Genomic DNA, 25944 nt, shown 5'->3' on the forward strand with positions numbered 1-25944 from the left:
TTGTGACAACCACCTGTCCCAAGCCAGGATCAGAAGCCTCCAGTGCATGGTGAAACACATCACCAGCCCAGGTGGGATGCATGAGACAAGTGCTCGGGCCTGGTGCACTTGGAAGATCCAGAGGGATCGGGTAGAGAGGGAGGTGGGAGGGGGGGATCGGGATGGGGAATACATGTAAATCCATGGCTGATTCATGTCAGTGTATGACAAAAACCACTGCAATATTGTAAAGTAAATAGCCTCCAACTAATAAAAATAAATGAAAAAAAAAAAAAAAGAAGCCTCCGGTGATGACGTCAAGTTTGGAAGCCTCCTTATCCTAGCACTTTGATTCAATCAGTTCTCTCCCATTTCTAGGCCCCTGCTTATGCACCTCAATGCAGGCCTTCTCGCCTCACTACTGTCCTCTCTTAACCCCAGTGCAAGATAAAGGAGCTGAATACATCCAGGTTAATTAATATGGCAGCAATCGGGAACTTATTCAAAAATATATCAAATAGATCTGGAAGACATGAAGGGAGGTGTTTGGGAGAGAGAGAAAGGCAGCTCAGGATTAAAAGAGAGGAAGGAATTCTTTTTGATAAATAAAAATTAAAGATAATAAAGTTTAAACATATTTTGATGATTATGATACTGTAATTCTCACCCCTGTACAAACACTTTAAAAGCATTAGGGCTATTACAATACCATTTGATATGAGTTCATGCTGAAAGTCATGAATAATTTGGCATTTTAAATCTTTCCCATTGTTTTGGAATTCTATGTGTAGCACTAATTATTTTATTAAATGATGTCATTCTCTTATTTTTCTTAAATATTGATTATTTTGTTTGTACTTCATGGAGACCATTTTACTATATGAAAATAATGACAAATAACAAAAATAAAGTGGATATAGAATACACATAAAAAATGTCCTCTCCTGTAGCAGTATTTACAGAAACAATTAGGAATTTCACAAGTAATCATTCTTATGCTTTGATTTATTTTGTTTCTTAAATTTGAATTTAATACTTAGAGTAGGCAGTAATTGAATTGCTAATAATGTTAACAAATCACCTAGAAATTGCTTTTGATTTTGTAATTTTTTGCAATGACGTTGAATCATTTGCATTAATTGAGCTAGGATAAGAAATGCAAAATGTTAAGCAAATGTACTTAGCTTGAAATCTTGTATCTAGTTGAATAGTTGCTGTATCAATTAAATGAAGAGATTTATGAAATATAAATCTTTATCTAAAAATAAAACTCTTCTAATCAGGGTGCATTTATTTTGCTTCTTGGTCTAACTGTAGGCTGAGTGAGATTGTGTTTTTAAAAATCTAAATACTTGATAAATCTTGGTGACTTTTCAGCCAAAGGATATTTTGATTCACGGATCGTGGTATTAAAAGTAAAAAAATCTTCACATAAAATTAAACAATGGTATAGTCACTAGATGATTGAATTGCCCCAACACGGATGTATATACATTTTTTTCTCCATGATTTTCATAATATATGATCTAATACCCAAGAATTAACAAATGGTTCAGTAGATGTTTTGCTTTTGTTTTTGTGTGTTGTTTTGCTTGTGCTGAAAAGTGGTTGAAAACCTGGCAAAGATTAAAGTACTCCTTTGGCACATTGCAGGAGCTCAAGTATGTTTTGTTCTATCCCAATGGTCTATATTCCTGGCTTCCTTGGTGGCTCAGATGGTAAAGAATCTGCCTGCAGTGCAGGAGATCCTGGTTCGATCCCTGGGTCAGGAAGATCCCTTGGAGAAGGGAATAACTGCCCACTCCAGTATTCTTGCCTGGAGAATTCCATGAACAGAGGAACTTGGTTTGCTGAAATGCATGGAGTCACAGAGTCAGACACAACTCAGCCACCGAACAACTAACGGCAAGTGCATGAGAGCGCCCCCTTCTGACCTCCTAACTATTCTGACCTAATGACTCGTAACACGATGTTCTTGGGTCAACATGCTTAAAATGTCTGATAAATTGGGAATCCTTTGTTGTAGTGGTTACATATATCTGCAGTAAGGAAATTATTTATACTTGGCCAATTAGGCACTAGAAGGGGGTGATTTTTAAGTGTCACCTTGCAGCCCATACAGTGCTTTCTTCTAACAGTCAGTATAGGAAAGGACATCCCCTCAAGTTTGTAATTTCACCTCAAGCCTCAACCTCATCTAGGAAATGTCTCTGATGGTCTTTCAAGCCCTTGTCAGTTAAGACCCTTGTAAGATGCAATAGAACTGTGTCTTCTTTCATAACACTTATCACAGTGAGCAGTAATATAATCATTTGTGAGATTAAGCAATGATTCTTTTTTGTACTAGAGAGTGAGCTCTGTGTAGCTGAGAACTAAATGAGCAATTGACTGTATCACCAGTGATAAGGAAACTATATGACGCCTTGTAGCAGCTCCATGAGTAGCTGGAGAATGAAGAGCTGCATACATGGATGAATGACATTTTCCTACTGATATCTTTAAGGCTTGATGCCGGTTCCTTGACACTAGAGAGCAAATGTCAAGCCCAGCTTAACAGGAGTCAAGTACACTTTATTGTCCTTGTTTACTAGTGGCAGATAGATTTATTGATGTGTTTGTCTGTTAAATGTCAACACTGATTACTGTTCAAACACTCACCTATGATGGGAACTTCTCAATTCATGAATGACATCATAATGCATTAGAATTATAAGTAGCTCAGCTGCAAAATCACGGACCCCAGAGAAAAATGAAAATGTGGAACCTTTTGTTCAGAAATTATCAAGGAACTCAAGACTGCACTGGCAGGGCATTAAGCCAAGTGAGTGCTTCTTCTAAGCATGACCACACAGGCTACAGACCCACAAAACCAACCCTCTGTATAAGGAAGAAGACATTTTCAGTTTTCTTTAGTTTTGGAATCTGACTCTATGAAACTCCTCTTCCTTCCCGTTTCCTCTCCTAGTTTCCTTCCCTCTTCTTCTTCCATATTTTCACAAGAAGGATTACTCAAGGCTGAGTGTAATCACAAAGGGGACTGAGTAAGAACAGACATTTGTATGCGAAGCAAGCTCCCATCCTCACTGGAGAGTGTAAGAAGAGAGTTCAGAACCCTTTCTCCTCTGTTAGTTCTCCTGGCAATTCTGGTGGGACTCTGTTTAATCAACATGCTGCCAGGATGGAACATCATCACCACGCATTTTCACCACCATCCTCCCCCTAACATGTTGATTGTTGAAATTAAAACCAAAACTGACATTTATCAGAGTTGTAATACTATATTTTGAAACCTCGAGAGGAACTACTTCCACATTCATCACACACTTGGCAAAGTTCCCCCTTTCTTCCCTTCATTTGTTTTCCTGTATCACTTGTCTTCATTTCTGTCTCTCTCATTAGACGGTTAAATTCTTATTTAGCCGGGATCATGATTATAGCTCTTCCCCACACTCTCATAAATAGCACAATGCTTTGCAGTGCTTCTGCATATAATATATATGTGTTAAAAATAATAAGTGATTGCATAAACAATTCTCTCATTTATAAATCATGAGTTTTAAACTGGGGTTTCTTTCTTTCCTAGACTGCTTTATAGCAACTCTAAGTCAGTGATTCTCAAATTTCAGCTTTCAGAATCACTTTGAGACATTTGAAAACATGGAGTATTGACCACCCCCATAGTTTCTGAGTCAGTAGGTCTGAGACAATGAGAATCTGCCTTTATAACAAGGTTCTAGGTGATACTGATATTGTTGGTCCATAGACTATATTATATGAACTGTTGTTCTAGACGTTTAAAGAAAAGAAAATTACTAATTTTCCTCCAGTTCTATTGATGTGTAATTGACATACAGTACTGACCAAGGTGTATTATGGCATAATGATGTGATTTGCATATATCATGAAATGATTACCATATTAAGGTTAATGAAACTTCATCACTTCATCCAGATACAAAATTAAAGAAAGAGGGAAAAAAAGTATTTTCTTTTGTGATGAGAACTCTTAGAATTTACTATCTTAACTTTCAGATGTAATCTATAGCAGTCTTCATTATATTTGTCATGCTGTACATGACAACCCTACAACTTATTTATCTTATAAAGTTTTAACAGAAAAAGGTACCCAACGATACCTTTGGATAAAGTACAGTAAAGAAGTCTTTATTCAAGGGGGCCATCAAGATGGATGTAGGGACCACTGCAATGGGGTCTGCTGGGAGAAGAAAGGTTGGACTTAACTCTGAATATAGCATGTCTCAGTGGGAATTATAGCCAAGAAGTAGGATGAGGTCAGGAGATGGAAGATTACTAAGAGGAAACACTAGGGATAAGTTGGAATTTGGGCTAAACTGACCTAATGTGATTCTTACTGATGGTAGAAAAGACTAATCAGACATCACTTGGGGGCTGATGGAGCATGAGGAATTGAATCAAAAATTGACGGTGATCAGGAAATGAGGGTGGGGATTTTGATTAAGCTGACTCAGCAGGATTCTTGCTGAAATGGAACAATGCAGAGATGAAAACAGAAGTCCAAAAGGCAGGACTGGTTGTAAAAGTGTTCAGAGGAGCTGAGTAAAGTTTGATTAGTGACAGTCTTTGTCACAGACCACATAGTTGGTTCTATAGGAAGAATACCCAGTCATGTGCATAAATTTCCTAAAGACTAGGGTGGCCACATGCTCATACAGGTGAGCTTCCAGCTGATATTTCTCAATGACTCAACAAATACTAATTTTGGAGACAATTTTCCATATGCCTCTCTCCCATTTTGGAATAAACTCCCTTTTCTTTATCTTAAAAAGACATTTGTACAGAAACACCCTTGAACCATGAGTTAATGTTCCCACCAGTGCAGAGGGATTTGCATGCTGTCCAGCCACATAAAGGCATCTCCCTTTAGAGTTCAGGCAGTTTTGCTCACAGTGCTTTATATAAAAAGCAGGGTTCCCTATACTTGGTGTTCCTCAGCTATAATGCCAACTCACTGCCTGTGCAACATCTACCTGCGCATCTCAGGCATTACCCAAATGAGATGCGGGATAAAGAAAATTGGCACAGATAAGTTGGCTAAGCTGCTGCCTGTGCCTTTTGTCTCTGACTTAGGAGTCCTGTTCTACTGTCAACATCCATCAAGCTCACAAGCTAATTTGATAGCTTACACATAGGGTGAAATATCACAAAATTAACATTTATTGACAAATAATAAGGAAAGGAAGAGGAGGAATGAAATATTTTGAAAGAAGAAATAAAAAAGTAGTTGTGATTTTTTCTAGGCTTTTATAACAGATATTTATTTTAAAATAATAATCTTTTCTTAAAAAGATTCTAAGAATTCTTAGAATGGCTTCTCAGAGTGAAAATATTAATTAAAATGTAGTTTTTACCACTCAGACCTAGTCTCTGTATTAACGACACAACATAAAATCTAAACATATGAGATATTTTTGTTCATTAAATGCAATTGCAAACATATAAGAATTGCTTATTGTTTTTCACTTTTTTATTTGAAATATTTTTCCTTTATTCACTTTCTCGGGCATGAATTTAAATCACAGCCAAACAATGGAAAATTCAGTCCTGATACTTTCACTTTACCAGTGATTTAAAATGTAAAATAAGCTACTATCCTTATTCAGGTAGAGCTGGAAGCAGTCAGATTAAGTAAGAATTCACTTTTCAATCAACATGAGAATTATTCGATCTATTTTTTTTTATGCCTTGCAAAGATGATAAGATTCAATTTATTTGTAAATCTCTTCATATGTAACCAAATTTTTTTTAATAAAAATAGTTAGAAAAAAGTCAAGCAAAGCAGTTCAGATTTGATCTAAGAAAGAAAACCAAAAAAAAAAAAAAAAGAAAACCAGCCCTGACCTTTATACCTAAAGCAAATAGAACACAGCGGCTTATAAAGGAAAGGAGGCAGGAGGGTCAAAATAAATTTAAATTAGATGTTGTTTCATTAACTCTTGATTGTTTTTCAAAATAATTACATTTTTGGAAACATAACTGACTATGTGATACCTTATTTTTTCCCTGGTTCAAGCCTCCCTTGTCCCACTCCCAAATTAGATGATTTAAGAAATGTTGACACATGGTTAGTAGTAACAAGAGATTATCATTACCAGTGGGTGTTAGTAACAGTTCAGTTGCAAATAACAGAATCCACTCAAGTGAAGTACCTACTTCAGGCAAACTAACTAAACAAAATAGTAATAAAAATTATTATTATTATTTCATTTTGAGTGATAGATGGTAGTTTACAACACGAATAGAAAGGGAGGACTAGGTGAATATGAAGAGCACTTCTAGCTCCCAAATCACACATCCATTGCTGTGGTTCAAACAGCTGCCTACACTGCCTCAAGGAAGGGTGACTACAAAACCATGCTTCTTCAGTTATTATCCACAGTGGCTGAATCAATGCCTCTCACCTTGCTTTTCTCTTTATTCACTTCAGTTTCTAGCTCAAAGATAACTAAAGATGTTTGAGTAAACAGAATATGAATCACCCTAGACCACTCATCACAGGACACTGTACTTTAAAATTTTCCAGCCTCTAAAGTCCAATAAGCCAGACGGGTAGGAGACAAGAAAAAAATGTTTCAAACATACTATGCCAGATTATTTTTCTGCCAGTGTATTTGTGGAGAGTGAAACAGTGTAGACAATCTCCATTCTCATTTCATAGCTGTAGAGAGAGAACCAGGTTTGATTAACCTCCTGTTATAGTGGAAAGTGATATAATCTCCAACACCATTAAAATAAACCTGGAAAAGGTGGCTGAGAAGCTATTGTTTTAAAAACAAGTATGTAGCTGTTTAGCAAGTGGCACTTTAAGGATTGATGCTTATTGTTTAGTAACACTGAGACAACTTTTAGGCATATAATTCCACATGGAATGGAAGGTTATTTTATTTAATTGGTTTCAACCAGATTGTGTCTTTTACATTTGCACTGAAAGGGCAGCCTTCAGAGGGTCCCTTATTGTAACAGTAGCATGCTCTTCACTTTCTTGAGTGTTTTATGATTATAGTAAGGAAGTAAGGAATTTTCTGTGTAATTTCACATTTAGCTTTAAAAGTATGGAAAAATATTTTTTTTAAGTTTTCATCAACTTATTTGCTTATAATGGTCATGTGGCCTTTCCTCACATTGAGGGATACTTTTGTGAGGCATTGACTGATTTATCCCATTTATACAGAGTTTACTCTTCCTTTTTCTGACTTTCTATGGGGTAACATTCCTAAGGTTGGTGACCATAAGGAAGCTTTACCCAGTTCACAGGACTATGTTGCATAACATTTCCAGAGAAAACAAAAGAAAGAGAAATTTGCAAAATCCCAAGTTGAAACCACTTATAAAAGACACAAAGAAAGGGAACTGAAAATGATATTGCTTAATAAAACAAAAACTATCAGAAGTTTTAATTTTTAGCCAGTTTTGTTTATGCTTTATTTCAATTTTTATTACTAAAGCTTTTATTCAATAGGATAGCTTAAGAGTCTCTCTTGCACAAGGAAGGCATTAAAAAAAACAGGATAAGTTTTAAAATACTCATTGTTCAAATTCTCTCTCATCCTCTCTAATATCTGCCTCTGTACATCCTGAATTTTAGGATACAGGGATGTTTTGTTTATTATTTATTTAATACAGTGAAACGTGAAAGTGAAGTCGTTCAGTCATGTCTGACTCTTTGCGACCCTATGGACTGTAGGCTCCTCTCTCCATGGGATTCTCTAGGCAAGAATACTGGAGTGGGTTGCCACTTCCTTTTCCATTTAATACAGTACCTGACCATAAAGTGGAAAATGCAACAACTGGCAATATCGTTGTTTCAAATAGCAACCCACTCCAGTGTTACTGCCTGGAGAATCCCATGGGCCAAAGAACCTGGTGGTCTACAGACCACAGAGTTGGAGTCAGACATGACTGAAGTGACCTCACACACACACCATTGTCTCATACCTCAAAGTTTTTAAATGTTAGTAAAATGCATATTGCAATGGATACCATTCTGTAACATCATGACAGGATTTTAATTTTAAACCAAACAAAATTTTATGTCTCTAAATACTTTTAAAATATGCTGCCATATGGTACATAGATATGGTGGCACTGCTGCTATTTTATCCAATTCTGTCATCTTCTCTAATAGTATGAGTGATTTCTAGCTTATCAAATAGCTTTCCAGAGTAAATACTATATTTCCAAGCCTCCCTTGAAACAATTTGTGGTCAACTCTCTCATTTCCAGCTAATGAAACCATAGCAAATTCCAATGAAGAGGGCGTCCTTTCCTTCTTTATTTTATTCCTCTGTTTAGAAAGCAGGTGTGGGTGTGATTGCTATCAAAAGAGTAGTTGACCATAAAGAGAGAAGTAACCCAAATTTCTGATGACTTCACAGAACACAGAAATCATAACAACTCAGAAATTTCTGTCAGAGAAGAATTAACTTCTATCTTGTTTAAACAAAACAAAACTATTATTTGGGGAATACATCATTTCAACATGTATTTTCATTAATAAATGAAATGGTTATTTTCTCAACTGGACCAATTAAAATGTAACATAAGCAACTCCTCATACTATGCAGTCATTTATTATCAAACTAAAGACAAATACACAAAAATAGTTAATCTAGGAAGAGATCATCATCATGTATGCACCTGACCTGTTGCATTTAATTAAACACTATAAAAATTTATATATAGGCTAAGAGATTCTATAATTTCTTTCGACAACCAATTTTAATATATCAAAGGCAGTATCATATTGAACAAACACATACGTCTTATTAACACAAATGTATTACAGAAAAAAATGGAATTTGTATCTGACTCTAAGTTTAGTTGCTGCTGGTGGTGGTTAAGTTGCTAAGCTGTGTCTAAATCTTTTGTGAATCCATGGACTGTAGCCCCCCAGGCTCCTCTGTCCATGGGATTTCCCAGGCAAGAATACTGGAGTGGGTTGCCATTTCCTTCTCCAAAGGATCTTCCCAACCCAGGAATCGAACATGAGTCTCTCATCACAGGCAGAATCTTTACCACTGAACCACCAGGGTAACCTCAAAAAACTAGCTGGCAACATTGGTCCTATCATAACTTTGTAGTATACTAAACCTTCTTTGAAATCTTTTTTTATTAATAGTATCCCCACACCTTTTTTCTCCCCCAGATTGAGTTGCTTTCCCTCTCCATTATGCTAACTGTACAAGGGGACTGAGGCTTCCCAGATGACTCAGTGGTAAAGAATCCTCCTACCAAAGCAGGAGACACAAGAGACACAGGTACAATCCCTGGGGCAGGAATCCCCTGGATAAGGAAATGGCAACCCGCTTCAGAATTCTCGCCTGGAGAATTCCATGGACAGAGGAGCCTGGCGACCTGCACAGTCCAAGGAGTTGCAAGAGTCAGATGTAGCTGAGCACCCACACAAACACACACATGTTGAGAGGCCTACAGATGCTAGAATACTAAAATATGTACCCAGGCAGTACTGTGACATCTCAGAAGCAGTACTAAACTGAAATTATAAATCCACATAAGTATATATGCTATATGTTTAATATGTCTATATAAATATAATATATGTACTGTCATTCTAGTTTTTACTCTGTCACGAGTTAGCTGTGTCCTTAAGTATATCAGTTACTATTTTTGAGCAGTAGTATGTATTCTAAAAAGTTATTATCTTCATAATCCTCCCTCAGCTTTACAGTTATTTTTATATTATTATTTTATAGTATGTTAATATAATTTATTTATTTAAAAAGGAATCTACGTGAAGCCAGAAAAATATAAAGACGCTCATTATTTTGTGGAGCTATGCTGACATCCTTTGGTAAGGTTTTGGTTGATTCCAATTTAATGTCGAGATAAATAAATAGATGAACAGTTAGATGGTTAAGTAAACAGAACCACCCAAATGTACTATCTGTCCTCCTCCCCCCACATTTGGGCATGACACTCAAGTTTCTGAGAAAAAAAGTTAAAAAAAAAAAAGGAACAAGAAGAAAGGAGATGATGTCAAGCCCCAATTCTAAATATTTTAATAGCGTTAGTTGCATATTTACATTGTGAATAAAATATTCTACCTATAAAATCAAAAGGCAAAGCAGGTAAGATTAAGATTAAGCAGACAAGACTAGCTCACGAACATTCCCAAACGACGAGCAAGGTATGTTCTCCTATGACCATAAGCGATAAAAACATAAGGTATTTGGAGAATCAAGGAAGAGAAAGTTCACTGAAAGCAAAAATAAATAATAATTCAAACCGCAACCAAAAATCACTCTGGTAACCATTCAGAGCTGGTTGCAATTTGACTTGGCACTCGCTTCATGGATTTCGGCGATCTGGAGTTAAGGATGGTGCAGGAATATATATGTCAGATGAAGAAGTATCTATTAAAAAAGAATTGCAAGAAGCAGTCCCGTTCTTGAGATTGCATTAGGGGCACAGCCGGATTAGATCGGGCTGATTACCTTAGCCTTGAAACAGAGAGTCTTTCTGCCCTGCGGGGGAGGGGACGCCTTTCATCCGAAGCCCTCCTCTCGGATGAGCCCTCCCCTCGTATTCAATTGCAAATCGCTGTGTGCGAGCAAAAGCCAGCACTTCCCCAGTCTCTAACCTTCCCATGGCGAGTGCTGCAGCTCTATCAGCAGAACCTTTCTCTCCGAGTGAGGAAGGGCTTTTCCCCCCTCCTTCCTTTCCTTTTCTTTTTTTCCCCCCCTTAATCAGAAGCGCTGAATGAAAGCCAATCAGAGAGAACTCGCCCCCCGCTTTCTTCGGTTCCCTGCCGTCCAGAGTTAAAAGTGATGCTGAGAGAAAGCTTGAGTTAGGTTGAAGTAGAATCAGTGATAGGAAATAACAGCCGAAAACAAACAAAAAGGGGATATAGTGACAATTTCTCCAGGGTTATTCTGGCTGGAACCAACTTCCGTTATCCAGAAGCTGATAAAAAAAAAGGTAGGAAGACTTCATCTCTTTCTCTCTCTCTCTTTTTTTTCTAACTCCCTTAAGGTCTCTTATTTTCTCTCCCTGGGGGAAAATGTTTGTTTTTCAGTTGTATTCAGCAGTTATTTTTAAATGATTATCTTTAATATGTAAAAAAAAATATTAAGCATAAGACTATATATTGTATTCTAGAAACCACTGCTTTGAATAGCTGAAGAGGTAATGTGAAACTGGATAAATTACATATTATGCTCAACAGTGGGTCATGTTGTTAGAGTTTGTGAATTCATTCACTCTGATCAAATGCTAAAAATATATTATGGAGGGTAATTTGTTATGCTCATGCTTGTTCATCTTAATGTTAAAAATCCCTTGAGGAGAAGATTGTTGCTTTGAACTCTATCATCGAACATTACTTTGCATTCCATATGAATGGATCCCCTCTGCACTTATTTATAGTCATAGTTCATTGTAGGTTCAATATAAGGAGAAATGACAGGCAGAAGACAGATTCCTTGAACCTGTCAATCGTCACTAAGCATCTACATAAATAAGAAAGATTGGCATTTATCAGAAATAGAATAGGCATAATTCCTAGATTCGCATTTTGTGTCTGAGTCAGAAGTATGAGAGAGGAAAGATGAAGAGGGGAGATGAAATGCATGTAGTCAGCAGTTGCAGCATTTATTGTCTCTGCTGCAATAAAATCCATATTTTATGTGTTGTTAAATTAATGCAGGACATTGCAAGACTAAATGCATGTCCCCAACAAGTAACTATTGATGGCACTATAAGTATGGGCAAAAGCAATAGTCTGAAAGTGTTTTCATGCCAATGCAATAAAAACCTACCATCTCCATATCATTAAAAAGAGAAGTCTACAGGTGCAAAGACAAACTTCAATTTAAAATTGACCTCTCATCTTTTGCTTCCAAAAATCAGCTCTATTTCCTGTAATTGTGGTTCTTCATTCCAGTAAAAGCTTCTATTATCCGAAAATGCACATGTCTTACTCTCAGCTGTTTGGAAATGCATGTTTTCTTTTCTTTTTTTCTGTTGTTGTTGTTTTCTTGAAGGATCTCTATTAGAAATAGTCTGTCCCTCTGATGCTGACAACTGGTAAACCTCAATGTATATGTTAGTAGACTTTCTCCCTCTGCAGCATCTTCCTCTGGGTCCTCCTTTAAAATGTAACTACAAGAGCTTCTCTGTGGTGAATAACACTTGGCAAGAGTGTGCTCATTTTTTAGGTCTGGTATGGTGAGGATTTTTAATTAGTAGAACTTTCATGAAAACATTATGTCACTGACAAGAGCTCTAGATTCATTTTTAGTTAAAGTGATGAAGAAAATAGGAAGAGGGCTGTATCACAGAGAAAGAGATAAATGACAAGTTGTATAGCTAATCTTCTTGCCCCCTCCCTACAGCATAGTAAAGGTGGCACGTTTGTATTCAATGTGTAATGCATAAGGAAATAGTGATTGACTGGGGGTGGGGGTGGGCTGTGGAGCAAAGGCATTGGAGAGTGCTCCAATCTAAGCAGAGTGTATTTGTGGCTTAGGGACACAACAAATACAGATCCATTCTGATCATGAAAACATAAAGAAATGCTTCTTTCATTTGCTTTCACTTAAAAAAATTTTTTTAATGTGTTTTTAAAGTATGAGTCAATGTCTGCTTTCATTAAATCAGATACTTTGGTTTCAAATACTTGCTGCTAACAAATTGACTTCCCTGGTGAATGCGTGTGCCTTTTCTGACTCCAATCAAAGAATAGAATTCCATACACTTAGATGCCTGAAAAGGGGGGAAAAAGAGAGAGAGAGAAACCCCAGGGACTTAGGAAAGGAGCACATAATCTGTATGGCATCCACATCTGTATGTATATGTGTGAGGTCAGTGGTCAAATTGCTTGATTCCTGATTAATACTTCAGGTGATAGACCTAGATGTTTATAAAACCTAGCTGTTTATTGATAAGAATGGTACTATGCAGGTATTTAGTATTATACTGTTATATTTTCACCTACACTGATTTTCTAAAAGAAAAAAAAAAGATAGAAAATTGACTTTCTATCTAGAGAGATATACATTACTGGCAAAATAGTAAGAAAGTTAGTGTTTTGGAAAGAGGCTTTTTTTTCTGTTGGAAGAAAGAGAGTGTTTGAGACTGAAAAGGTTAATTCCAGCTGTGTGAACTCTGTTCAGAGTCTAGAATGCATTTTTGATCTTCACTTAATATCACATGTAAACAAATGACTGAGGCAAACTGTGTATTATCTGGGGAATTCTGGGCATATGACTTCTTTCGTATGTTTCTTAACCTACTTTGCAGCAAGTGATAAGCCAGTGCTCCTGGAATATGTCATTTTTATACCAAATCATTCCGCTAGGCTGCAGCACAGGAACAGCATTTGCCCTAATGATGCTGAATCAGCAGCGAAGTGAACCATATTTTTAAGTGTTATTATTGGTAATAGCGTTGCATAGTAAGCAATTAATACAAAGCAGGGCTGTAAAACCAACTATCTCTAGTTTAGCTCTTGAGTTTCGAAAGCATTGTCCATAATTTAGTCTTTTTTCTGCCATGCAAATTACATTCTAATACTGTTGCCACGTTAAGAAGTACTCGTAAAATACTGAAACAACAAAGTATTAAGTAGAGAAATATACAACTTATTTATGCCAATCATAAGTTATTGTATGCAGCTATTTGGTCTCCAGGTTCCAAGTCTATTTTTGCAAACTCTACTTTTGATTAACCCAAAATCGTTCTCTGGAATAGGGCTTCAGAAAAGTGACTTCACTCACCATATTATGTTTAACAGTCGTGTCTGAAATAGCCTGAAGTTAAAACCCAAATAACAAGAAAGGTACCCTTATTCTAGTTAGGCTTATACCGAGCAATGGTAGTGGAGATTAGGTCTTGTATTAAGTGTGTGGTCCCTGTTATGAATATTTTGAAAAAAAAAATCGGAGTCCAAAGAATAGCTTGTGAATTCATAATTGAGAAATGAAAGTTAGCATAAAAATAATGTTCCTTTTCTTCACAGTGAGTTCATAAAGAAAATTTTATTTTTTCATAATTGCAATAACCTAAAATAGGCAGATAGAAAAAGAAAAAAAAAAAAGAGTCCTGAATTTAAGCATTTTAAAGTCTGCCTTTTTCTTCCCCCTAATTAAAGCATCAGAATTATGTCTACAGAATAGTGGTATAACAGCCCATGCTTTTACATCTAATAATATTCAACACTCAAAATTACAGATTTTTTATCACACATCTGAATGAAAAAATTTCAATCAACAAGGAGCGTCTGTTTTCTTAGATAACAGTATCAGCTCGGGGTCACCTCTTTCCTCTTCTATTCTTATCCTTCAGCAGCTTCACCTCACTTGATGTTTCAGTATGAGACCTCAAGCCTTTTTATAATCCGGTTGTGCTGTCTTTCATAAGGGTATCTAAAACCAATGAGGCCATTTTTGCCTTTGCCATACCTTCTTTGTCCAACTAACTCAAGAGGCAGACATTGTAAGAAAATCACATCTATCGCATTAAAAGATATATATTTCTGGGAATGCATTATTTTAATGTCATATTAGCATTGATTAGTTAAAATAATGTTTCAGCATAACTTTTGCTTAACTCTTTATTATCAATGCAACTTCTCGCCAAAAAAGTAACTTGATTTTTTTTTTAAAGAATAAAAGTGCTTTGTTTTCACCAAAGTCTTTTTACTTTTATCCTATGTCTCTCTTGCCATACATGTGATTTTCTCTATATCACTAAGAGACATTTGTTAAATATTACCATACTGGTGATGGATTTAAAGTAAGGGAAAGCTGAAAACTGAATAAGAATGAGTGAAATAGCGTTACATTTTATGATACAAAGTGTAACATTCCTTGAGAATAATGACTGTGGCAGGCTGAAGTGCCTTCGTAGAGCAGTCCCTTATAATAGAGGGAATATGTCCTTAGAGAGTTTGTCAGTAGCAGTATAAGCACTTCGTCAAACCATGTGATCTCAATGTTAACCACCCCCTGCTTTTGTCGTTTTAGGAAGCAGCCTTGATACTACATACTCTATGATGCAGAAATATGAAGTTTAACTACACTTTCAGTTTCAGGACAGGATTAAGCAATAGGCTATCTGGGAAAATATAACAACATTGCTTCACAACAGGAAATTCACTATTAAAGGATGTGTCAAAGCATTTCAGAGCCCTGCTGATCTCTCTTCTCCATTCCCGCCCATCACCTCCTCCTCCCTCTCCCATTTCTTCTCCCTTCCTGCCTTCTCCTCTTCCTCAGTTTATGACAATTACAAACATCTTTGAATAAGTTTTCTCTTGAGCTCCTTTTTTTTATATTATCCTATTGGAAATACGATTTCTGTAAATCTTGTGATTTTTATGGCCAGTATTCTATCATCTGCCACATTATACGTTGGATTTATTATATTATCCTTTGCATTATACCATAAAGTATATGACAATTCAGTTGACTAGAGTGTGTCCTTTCAAATGAAAGCAATTTTTATAAACATTATAGCACCTAGGCATTTAAGGAATTGAAATTGGCACCAATGTAGTTTACTGCAGTAGCAACACAGTATGGGAATTCAACATTTATTAATGAAATGACTTCTCCAATGTATCAGAATGTGGAATGCATAGGCATGAGTTATTATACTCAGTGCATCAGTTATTGATTGGGAATCTTTGTTGATTTACTGGAACGGAGGATATTGAAACAGTTTGAAAGAGACTTGATTTTAAATGTAGATTAAACATCAAGCATGTTTTCAGAAAGCAGTCTTTCATTAGATATGTTGGTTCTTCTTTGTTGCAAAATACAGATATTACCAGGGTGTAATGTAAAAATGTAAGCTGATTTAAAAATAAGGAAATGTCTATTCTAGATATTGTAAAGAATTATCATTGTTCCTACTTCTTTCCAGTTGAAAGTCTGGGAAACAAAAACCATAACAATAATCAAGGTCTTCCCTGGTAGCTCAGCTGGTAAAGAATTAGCCTGCAATTCAGGAGACCCCAGTTCGATTTCTGGGTCGGGAAGATCTGCTGGAGAAGGGATAGACTACCCACTCCAGTATTCTTGGGCTTCCCTGGGCTCAGCTGGTAAAGAATCCTCCTGTAATGCAGGAGACCTGGATTTGATCCCTGAGTTGAGAAGATACCCTGGAGAAGAGAATGGCTACCCACTCCAGTATTCTGGCCTGGAGAATTCCATGGACCAGTCCATGGGGTTGCAAAGAGTTGGACACAACTGAGCAACTGATCGAGTTAAGCAGATCATGTAGTGGATTTAAATAATCAGTAAACTGAATAAAGTGTTTTGACTTGGGTTATCCTAGTAATTCTCTGCTGTGTTCACATGGTATTTATAAACACAAGAATTGAAGTTGAATTTTGGCATAGTTATTTGAGTAGATCAAAGGCTATCAATGTATTTGCCGAGGCTATTGAGTGCATTTTTGCATAATGCTAGTATCATAAGTTTAAAAAATGACTGATTCTCCTCTTTTTTGTGACTCAACTCCTAATAAAATCAAGTTAAGTCAACTCCATTTGATATCCATCGTAACTTCTGGGATTTTTAAAAGGAAATGTAAAGAATGGTTCCATAACTCTTGGATCAGACTTCAAATTTAGATGAAGTACCATAGTGTGTCTTGATAATTTGACTTCTTAGCACCAGGTTGAAATTAATAGCCTCATATATAGATTGACTTGAGAGCATTTGAACCACCTGAGGGACTTAATGGTTTTGTGTATACCAAGTAAATCTGTGTGCTGCACAGTGGCATTTGGCTCTTTACGGTACCATGGACTGTAGCCCACCAGGCTCCTTTGTCCGTGTGATTTTCCAGGCAAGAATACTGGAGTGGGTTGCCATTTCCTTCTCCAAATCTGAGTGTATAGTATGTTAATTAATTATTTTATTTAAAATATTTGCTTTAAATAGATCAGAGTTTAAGATTTATGATCTCAAACTTGCTGGTTTCAATCTACTACTAATAAAATAGAGACTATGAATTGCATATTCTTTTCATACTAACAATGATATTTATTTGCTTTAGCAGTGACACAAGGAAAAGGTACCATTGGAATAAAATCAGGTGTATATCAACTTACTTCATCAAATTGAGTATGCAGTGACTATTAGCCTAGTCAACTATAATATTTTGTTTTACTTCTTTCTGGAACATTCTAAATTGGAGGTTGTTCCTGTTCTGTAGCCTTGGTGCCGGAGTGACTTTTTAATGTGTAGTCTCAGAGAGTGAAAACCAGAAAGGTGCACATTTATTCTGTCTGCATCTAGCTTCCTAAATTTGAATAAAATCCTTTCCCAGTGAATAAGTTCCTATGGAAAGTCTTTATTGCTTTATCCACTCCCTTCAACAAGGCTTCAGTTAGTCTTTTGGAGATTTGTTGAAAATTGAATGCCAGCTCCAGGCAAATATTAATACTTAGAAGTACCCTTTTCTATTTCCTTTTTTCCCCTTTTATTTATTTTTTTCCTGATTGAGTGAAGAATGGAGATTTTCTATAGAATTTCTATATTTTAACCTACTGACCAAGTTTTTGGATAGATGCATTTTAAAGAGAACTATGTTTTTCTAAGATTCTCTTATGTCTTTTAAAATATGCTCTAATTTTTCAATGTTTACTAACTAGATAGTTCTACATAAGATATAAGTATTCACTTTTAATACTAAAAAAAATTACTTACTAGGGACATGAAATGTCCCTACTATCTAAGTTAAGAAACATGATTTCTTGGCTATACTTATAGTTGGATGTCCTTCATAATTGAGTATCTGAACAAAGTAGGTTAAAAAAAACATGTTTTCTTTTTTAAGACAAAACTATGTCAGTGTTAGGTATATGACCTCTCCTGGACAGCCAGTCAAGTGGGGATGTGAAGTTAGAGAAATGGCAACCCCTACCTTGACTTCAGAGCAAAGACATTAATTCACCATTTTATAGGTAGAGCTTGGATCCAACCAGTTTCTAGGTAGATTCAAGATGAAAAAAGTGTGATTGATAAAAGCCTAATCTCCTCTAGAAGCAAACTGAAGCACACATATAAACCACTGCCCCCCCCAAAAATTCTCAAGAGAAATGTTCAATTGTTAAAAGTATTAACAAACTAAATTATTATAGTGAAATATTCACAATCATTAGTTTAACTGTGTTTTGATTTTAAGCTTTCATATATACTTAAAATATGACTTTCTTGTACATGTATAACATTTTTCTTTTGCCTTTTACTTAATAAATTTAAATGATCTCCTGGGTATCTAAACAATCACTTGCTCAATCTTTTTCTTAGCTTCTAAGCAACTGTATTCATTTTGGGGGAAGTTCTATCAGCCATTCCCTTAGTGCCACACCCAGAGGCTAAATCTAATATAAATTTTGTGCCTGAGAAAAAGAGGTTTTAATGTGAGATGTTCACAATAAATATCATATGATTTATAATAGAAATATCAGTATTTATGTTCTCAATGTGTCAGTTATCATGGGAAAGTAGTAAATTAGCAGAATGTCATTGGGCAGTTAGCTATTCCTCCACCTAACACAGATTCTTTAGTTTTTATTTTCTTTAATGCAAACTACCTAATAAACTTCTCAGTGTCTTATTTAATTAATTATTTCATTTTTCTATTCACTATACTTTAAGTACCTACCATGAGCCAGACTGTGCCAGCAGCCAGAGATACAAGATTGAAGAGAGAGAAAGATAAAACAAAACCTTTTTTTGCAGTGAGGTGGGCTGTGCTGATGGTTCAGATGGTAAAGACTCCATCTGCAATGCTAGGAGACCTGAGTTTGATCCCTGGGTAGGGAAGATCCCCTGGAAGAGGGCATCTCAATCCACTCCAGTATTCTTACATTGGAGAATCCCAGGGACAGAGGAGCCTCACAGGGTACAGTCCATGGGGTCGTAAAGAGTCAGACGTGACCGAGTGACTGACACTTTCACTTTCATTGAATAATTCCTCACATTATTTGGTATTATATTCTAGCTTTGATTAATATAAGAATGATGAGTATCAGTTACTTTTCAGATGATAATATGAGGCTCTAATCTAATTTACTTTGTTAAGCCATATTATTGTATTCAAGGCCACATGATATCATTCAGGAAACTATCAAAATGAGTAAGTAGATTAGTCCAAGATACATTTTTGAGGTTTGACAGAAAACAGCAAAATTCTGTAAAGCAATTATCCTTCAATAATAAAATAAATAAATTAAAAAAAAAAGATGCATTTTTATATAGCTTCAGGTTCAGTCAGTGGAGGCCCGAGGGTGGGTTCTGAGTTGGAGCGTCAGTTAGGTGCAGCCATGGTGGTTGGTGATCCACGTTTGAGCTTTATGTGTACAATAGCCAATTGTCCTCTTGAAGCAAGGCCTCAAAGTTGAGACTAACATTACAATCCCAAACAAGAAGCCTAAATGAAAAGCTAGCATATCTGAAAACCAGGTAAATCCTCAAATTATATTGCTAAAAATTCTTAGGAACAGAAGTTTCCACACCCCCTACAAGCAATTAAAATATTCACTACTTAGAAGCCACTGAGTTTCAAAGTTGGTCACTCTGTCAAAAAGTTTGTTCCGTATAATATTGTTTAATAGAGAGAGAACACAATCATACGGCTATATGCCAGAAGCACTGAGATTGCTTTTCTTAATAAATATAGTAACTCTTACCTAAATATACTCACAAGAACTTTTGATGGATAAAAACATGAAAGGTGGTACCCAGCTGGGTTCAAATCCTGTGTCACTTACCCTGTATTTAATATTCCTGGTAGTTTTTCAGCTGTGAAGTGGGGTTAATAATTGAACTTCTGTGATAGTACAGTTGCCATGATGGTAAGAAACAATAGCTCTAAAGTACTAACAATTCCTGTCACACAATAAGTGTTCTAGTGCTATGTATTATTATTACTATTATTCTATTGGCATTATTATGACTTATTTGTAAATTTGTGACCTATGCTTTTTCATTGAGTATGTTTTATTTTAACTACAGCATGCGATGCAACTTGTATTTAACATGTATCATGTAATGACAATTTTGTGTTTATGTTGAGGTGAAAGCTACATAGCGTTTTAAGTCTGATTTTATCACTAATTCTACCGCCAATATCATAAATTCCTCATTCCAGATTTTTTGTTTGTTTATTAAATGGGAATTTGAACCATATAATTTCCAAGGACACAGTTTATCTATTGTTCCAACTGGAAAGGGCTAATACACTCTATTATTGAAAGTGGAAAGGACTCAATATATTACTGTTAAAATGCTGTCATTCCCTAATGATTGTGAAAGTGTCGAGAGAGCATAACCTGAAAACTTAAGCTACTACATTCTCAGAATCACATTCAGTTAACTGCGTGAACTAGGGAATTAATGGATACAAGTTTTGAAAATTATGTGAAGGACCTAAAAAGGGGACAGAGGAGGGAGAAAACATTAGAAAGATGGACACTAAGTGTTGTGAGTTCCATAAGCCACATAAACTCACTCAGGTGAAACATGAACCATTTCTGAATATACTGCAGTAACGGTTCCTTTCACAGATTCTCCTTCTTGAGGTCAGAGTAATGAAAATTAGAACGAGAATGATGAACAGAGGCAGTGCATTGCAGAAATAATCCCATTAAAGTTTTGATACCTATAAATCTCAAGAATAGTTCTACAGTCTGTATTACAAGCTGAAAGGTCAGTGGGTCAGAAAGTCTACATAACAAGCTGAAAAACTAGGTTCAAGAAACCTTGTGATAGAGACAGAATCTGCTGCAAAATGTGAAAATTTTAACAGATTTTACTTATATAATTCATTTTTAAAATTCTTCACATTAAAGGACATAGGAAAATCAATTAAGAAATAACTTTTTTGGGGCTTTTTGTGATTGTATATAATATGGCTATTAAAAGGTCTCTGGAATTACATAAAGAAATCAGGATGTTAAGATTACAAAATATGCACACTGTGAGTCCATAAGTTCCTCTCTCTTTAAAAGTTCATTTTAAAAATCAAGAATTACAGCACATTTTTAATTTTATTTTTTATTTTTATTTTTTATTCAGTTTTATTTATAATTCAAGACTAATAATGTTTACTTTAGAAATTAACATATTTAAAGAATAAATTTAGCACTTTAATCCACCCACATGTAAAGGTTAGGTGAGTCATAATAGAGACTATTAAACCTAGCCAACAAATACAATTTTGTGAACAAAGTAAAGATAATTCTCATTTTTTATCTTAGCTATATATTTAAATTTATTACATATTTGTTTACTATTTAATCAAAGTCATAGTCTTCATATCATCTTCTTTAATGCTGTGGTCACTTAATAATTTTTTTGTCATGGCTTCACTATAAATTTGACTAAATGATTTAACTTCATGGCTGATTGATTAGAATGGCTAATTTAAAATATTCTATTAATAAGATATACTTTATTTTACTTGATTTTCTAAAGGCATGCACGTTAGACCCAAGGGCTAAACATGAGGCATTATTTTCCTTTAGTTGTAAAATTCTTTATGCAAGAGAAAAAGTTTATTAACTTGTATATTTATTTCTTTTTACTTAGTTGGGAATCAAGTGAGAATAAAAGTGTGCAAAACTATAGCAGAAATTAATTTAAAACCTAAGAAATGAAATGTCATACACGTATATAGACTAAATTGTTTCCTTTCAAAATCCATCAGATTCTTCAAGGTTTTCAGCCATTTGATGTGTTCTGAAAGACTGCATTTGAAAATAATATAAATTCTACCTCAAAACTTAATCAAAATGTTGAAATGCATTTATGTTTCTGAAGTATTGACCCATTTTTAGGGTAAATTGCTGCTTATTGTTTCTGGTAAAATTCTATTCGCCTTATAAGAGGTAAAACATACTTAGGTGTTTGGAGCCACCTTGTGGCTGTCTCATAGTATATTAGGCAATGTTCCCTCCAGATTCTCTCCAAATGAAGGTTGCACTTGGGAGCATTGAAATCAACATTGTGGACTTATATTAAGGGCTTTACAATAGCATTACAAGTGGTTCTTATTTAGGCTGATGCAACTTCATATTTACATATCTACATGGATTACAAAAATATTGTTTTTCAAAAGTCTAACCAAAATATTTTAACCAAGCCTTTTGAGGCAATATATAATTTTTAAACTAAAATATATTTTTACTGTGCAGCTGCAAGTTGACTCTAATGACTCCTTACACATTTCACATTCTCAAAGCAAAATTCCTTCTAGCATCCTTTGGTGTGCAACACAAAGAAACCAGGGGCTGTGTTATTGTGATTTTTGCATTTTATAAAACATAAATGTAAATATTCAGCCTGCATGAGAAGCATGGGACTGCTGCCAGTAACCCCTAGTCATTGAATGTGTTTTTCAGGGGGCTCACTGGAAATTCAGAGGGACAATTGTTAGCTCTCATTTTACGTAAATATTAGTGTAATTTATAATTTGTACAGTGCAATGTACATATTCGCCAAATGTATCTTTTTCTAGGGTTTTTTGTAACCTAACACAGGAGAGCAGGGCCCATGGTTAGTGCTTCTCTTATAATTTTACAAGGAAATGTCTGAATTTAGAAATAAAACAATACTATTATTTGCTTGAAATTCAGAATAGTCACTTTTAGAGTTAAATCCAGAACTTTCTTTGATTTCTTACGTGGTCTTACTCTTCACTGTCTAATTTATTATCTGAGGGTAAAAATTAAAAAAAAAAAAATTGATCACCCATAGCAGTAGATGAGCAGAAGTTCTCTAATTTATTGCTAAATCTATAGCTGTTTCTCCCTCTCTCTCCCTCCCTTTCTTTCTATCTCTCTGTCTAGACATACGTGGTTACCACCGTAAACTATTACCATTCATCATCATCATCATTAAAACCTCGATAAGACTTCAGTTCCAAGACTGAACAAAAAAGAGCCTAGTCACGTTTACAGGCTCCAGTGTGAACAGCTCCTGAATTGCCTCTCTTTGGGGGCACTGGGATGATTAACTGATTAACTTTAAATGGATGGAGATTAATGGAAACTGAAGACAAATTGATAAAAGAGCAAAAATCTTGTGAAGATTATCTGTATTTTCTGCATTAAAGCCATGAGTTGTCCATCTTTATAAAGGAAATCATTTTCTCTATTTTGAACATGCTAAACTGCCTCTTAATGTAAAACAAGTGGTCAGAGCACATCATTTCTCATGCAAAGCCCAACAGTCTAACTGAAAGCAAAGATTACTTTGATTCCCATTAAACCACGTTCCCTCTGTCAACAAAGAGAAGAGATATTGCTGTTGATTTGCTTTATTCTCAAAAGACTGATAGGGTTTTCATTCTATGCAATGGTTCACACTGTGTAATTTAAAAATATTAATATATAAAGTATATATTTTAATTCAAAAGGGAGACAGAAATTGAAATGGATGTATTTAAGAGATTAGAAATGTTTAAAGTTTAGAAAAAATCCTGTGATGATGTCATATTCATTCACATTTGATTTCTAGGTTGGGAGGATTCCCTGGAGGAGGAAATGACAACTCACTCCAGTATTCTTGCCTGTAAAATCCCATGGACAGAGGAGCCTGGTCGGCTACAGTCCACGGGGTCGCAAAGAATCCGACGTGACTTAGCAACTGAGCACAGTTTTACTTATGGCTAAGTCTTTTTTGCAAAATAAATAGTAAATGGATAATCATAGATATCAAAAGAAACACATAGAACTCTTTCCTCTGTTGAGTAAGAACCAAGAATTAATCCAAGACACTTTAACCACATTTCTAAATTCCTTCTCAATTTTAGTCTAAAACATAGCATATCTATTTACCCGAGATAATTTAGCCTCAAGTGATAAGGGAGATTTCCGTAATTAACCCTCATCCTGAGATGATTTTTAAACCTCTTAAAATTTTCTTCACTGTCCTAGAGCTAAAAATTCATTGTCAATGATCTTGTCTCCTCCACCCCCAAATATATTTATTTGACAAATCTTTTTAATTCTAACCATATAACAAATATAAAATTGGTGTTTTTAAAATTTCAACTCAATACTATAGGAGAGGTTAAAATTACATCTTTCCTTCACAATTCAGCCATATTTTAGATTTCTTAACACATATTCCAAGGTTTGCTAGGAACTTTGAGAAACAGTTGTAAATCATATGATCCCTTCCTCAATGAGATGAAAATATTGTAGGAAAGAGCAACATTCAAAGGTTAATATGTTGTAAATTGCTCAACTGTAAAGAATTCACCTGCAATGCAGGAGACACAGGAGAGACAGATTCAATCCTTGGGTCAGGAAGATCTCCTGGAAGAGAAAATGTCAACCCGCTCCAGTATTCTTGCCTGGATATTTCCATGGACAGAGGAGCCTGGTGGACTATAAATTAGTGTTTTGCTTGTAGGATGGGTGAAATTTTAGGGGAATGTGGACAGGGGAACATGGAAATTTAATCCTGGGGGAGACTTGAAAGGTGAAATTATTTCATTGCTTATTAAGAGATGAAATTAATGAAACAAGAAACATAACTTTCTGCATATCCAAAGACCTCTTAACTGTTCTTCTCTTTTTCCCGTCTGAAAGTGAAAGTATCAGTTGCTCAGTTGTGTCCAACTCTTTGCAACCCCATGGACTGTAGACCACCAGGCTCCTCTGTCCATGGAATTTTCCAGGCAAGATTACTGGAGTGGGTAGCCATTCCCAGCTCCAGGGATTTTCCTAAAATATATTTTTCTTAATTTATTTTTCATATACTTGTTAATTCAATAATACTTATCAATTTTCCATTGTGGAGAAGGAAGCATGTTTACAACCAAGATGTGATGGAAAATAAGTCATATTCAAACTTTTTAACTTCTTTCTTCTGGTGTTTTGCAGGAGAGACAATCAAAACAGAAGTTACAGTATAGCCTGGTACTGACAAGGAATACTGTCAGCGCAGGGCACTGTGACGTTAAAGATGTGGGCATATGCCATTGTTTGAGTGCAAGAAAGGGCTCCTTCAGGGATGAGATTAAAGCTAAGCCCTTAGAGCTGTGACATTCTGTGTATGTGATCACTAGCTCAAAAATTCTCCTGCACAAGTTCATTTTGAAAGATACTGTTGCCTAGTGGTAAATTGTTCTCACTCCAAAGTTGGGCAGATCTATGTAGAGTATTCTGTCCTACTTAAGAATCTTGGCCAAGATATTTAATCTAGCCTCAGTTTCCTTATCTGAAAGATGGGATAAAGTGGCTACTTCTTAAACCTGCTGAAAGTATTAAATGTAACTATACTTATGAAGCACTTAGTAGAATTGACAAAGAAAAAGAAAAGACAACCTATGGAATGAGAGAAACTGTTTGCAAACGATGTGACTGTCAAGGGATTAATCTCCAAAATATACAAAAGCTCATACAACTCAGTATCAAAACAACAACAACAACAACAAAACCCAATCAAAAAAAAAAGGACAGAAGATCTAAATAGACATTTCTTCAAAGAAGACATATAGATTGCCAAAAGGCACATGAAAAGATGCTCAACATACTAATTAGAGGAATGGCCATATATATTTTTAAATTTTTGCTGAATGATTTGAATGTGCACACCAGAAAAGTAATTGCAGCTAGAAATTGCTATGCTGTTTTTTATGTCTGAATCCATGCACTAATTATAAAATCAATTTTTAGAAAGAAGTTTTCATAAATACATTTAAAATATATTCTTGAAGACAGGTGCATTAAAGGGGACATTACTCATTTTGAAATATGCGGATTCTTATTTAATTCCTTTTTGATTCGTTTTATAGCCACTTATTGGAGAAGGAAATGGCAACCCATTCTGGTATTCTTGCATAGAGAATCCTGTGTCCAGAGGAGCCTGGTGGGCTGTTGTCCATAGGGTCGCATAGAGTCAGACTCGACTGAAGTGACTTAACAGCAGCAGCAGCATAG

The 25944-nt window shown here is 35.4% G+C and overlaps 1 protein-coding gene across 2 annotated transcripts in view; it reads left to right on the forward strand.

Annotated features, from left to right (window-relative positions):
- Window positions 1–10668: 10668 nt before the first annotated feature.
- CDH10 (cadherin 10) overlaps window positions 10669–25944 on the forward strand; it is a 182440-nt gene continuing 167164 nt past the window's right edge. Inside the window, exon 1 of one of the 2 annotated variants that reach the window (XM_043887864.1) lies at window positions 10669–10955. The gene's annotated coding sequence lies outside the window, so the exon portion shown is untranslated. The remainder of the gene's footprint in view (window positions 10956–25944) is intronic. The other variant, XM_043887863.1, reaches the window with a different exon arrangement.

The sequence above is a fragment of the Cervus elaphus genome, chromosome 25 (genome assembly GCF_910594005.1).
Source record: "Cervus elaphus chromosome 25, mCerEla1.1, whole genome shotgun sequence".
Classification (NCBI taxonomy): Eukaryota; Metazoa; Chordata; class Mammalia; order Artiodactyla; family Cervidae; genus Cervus; species Cervus elaphus.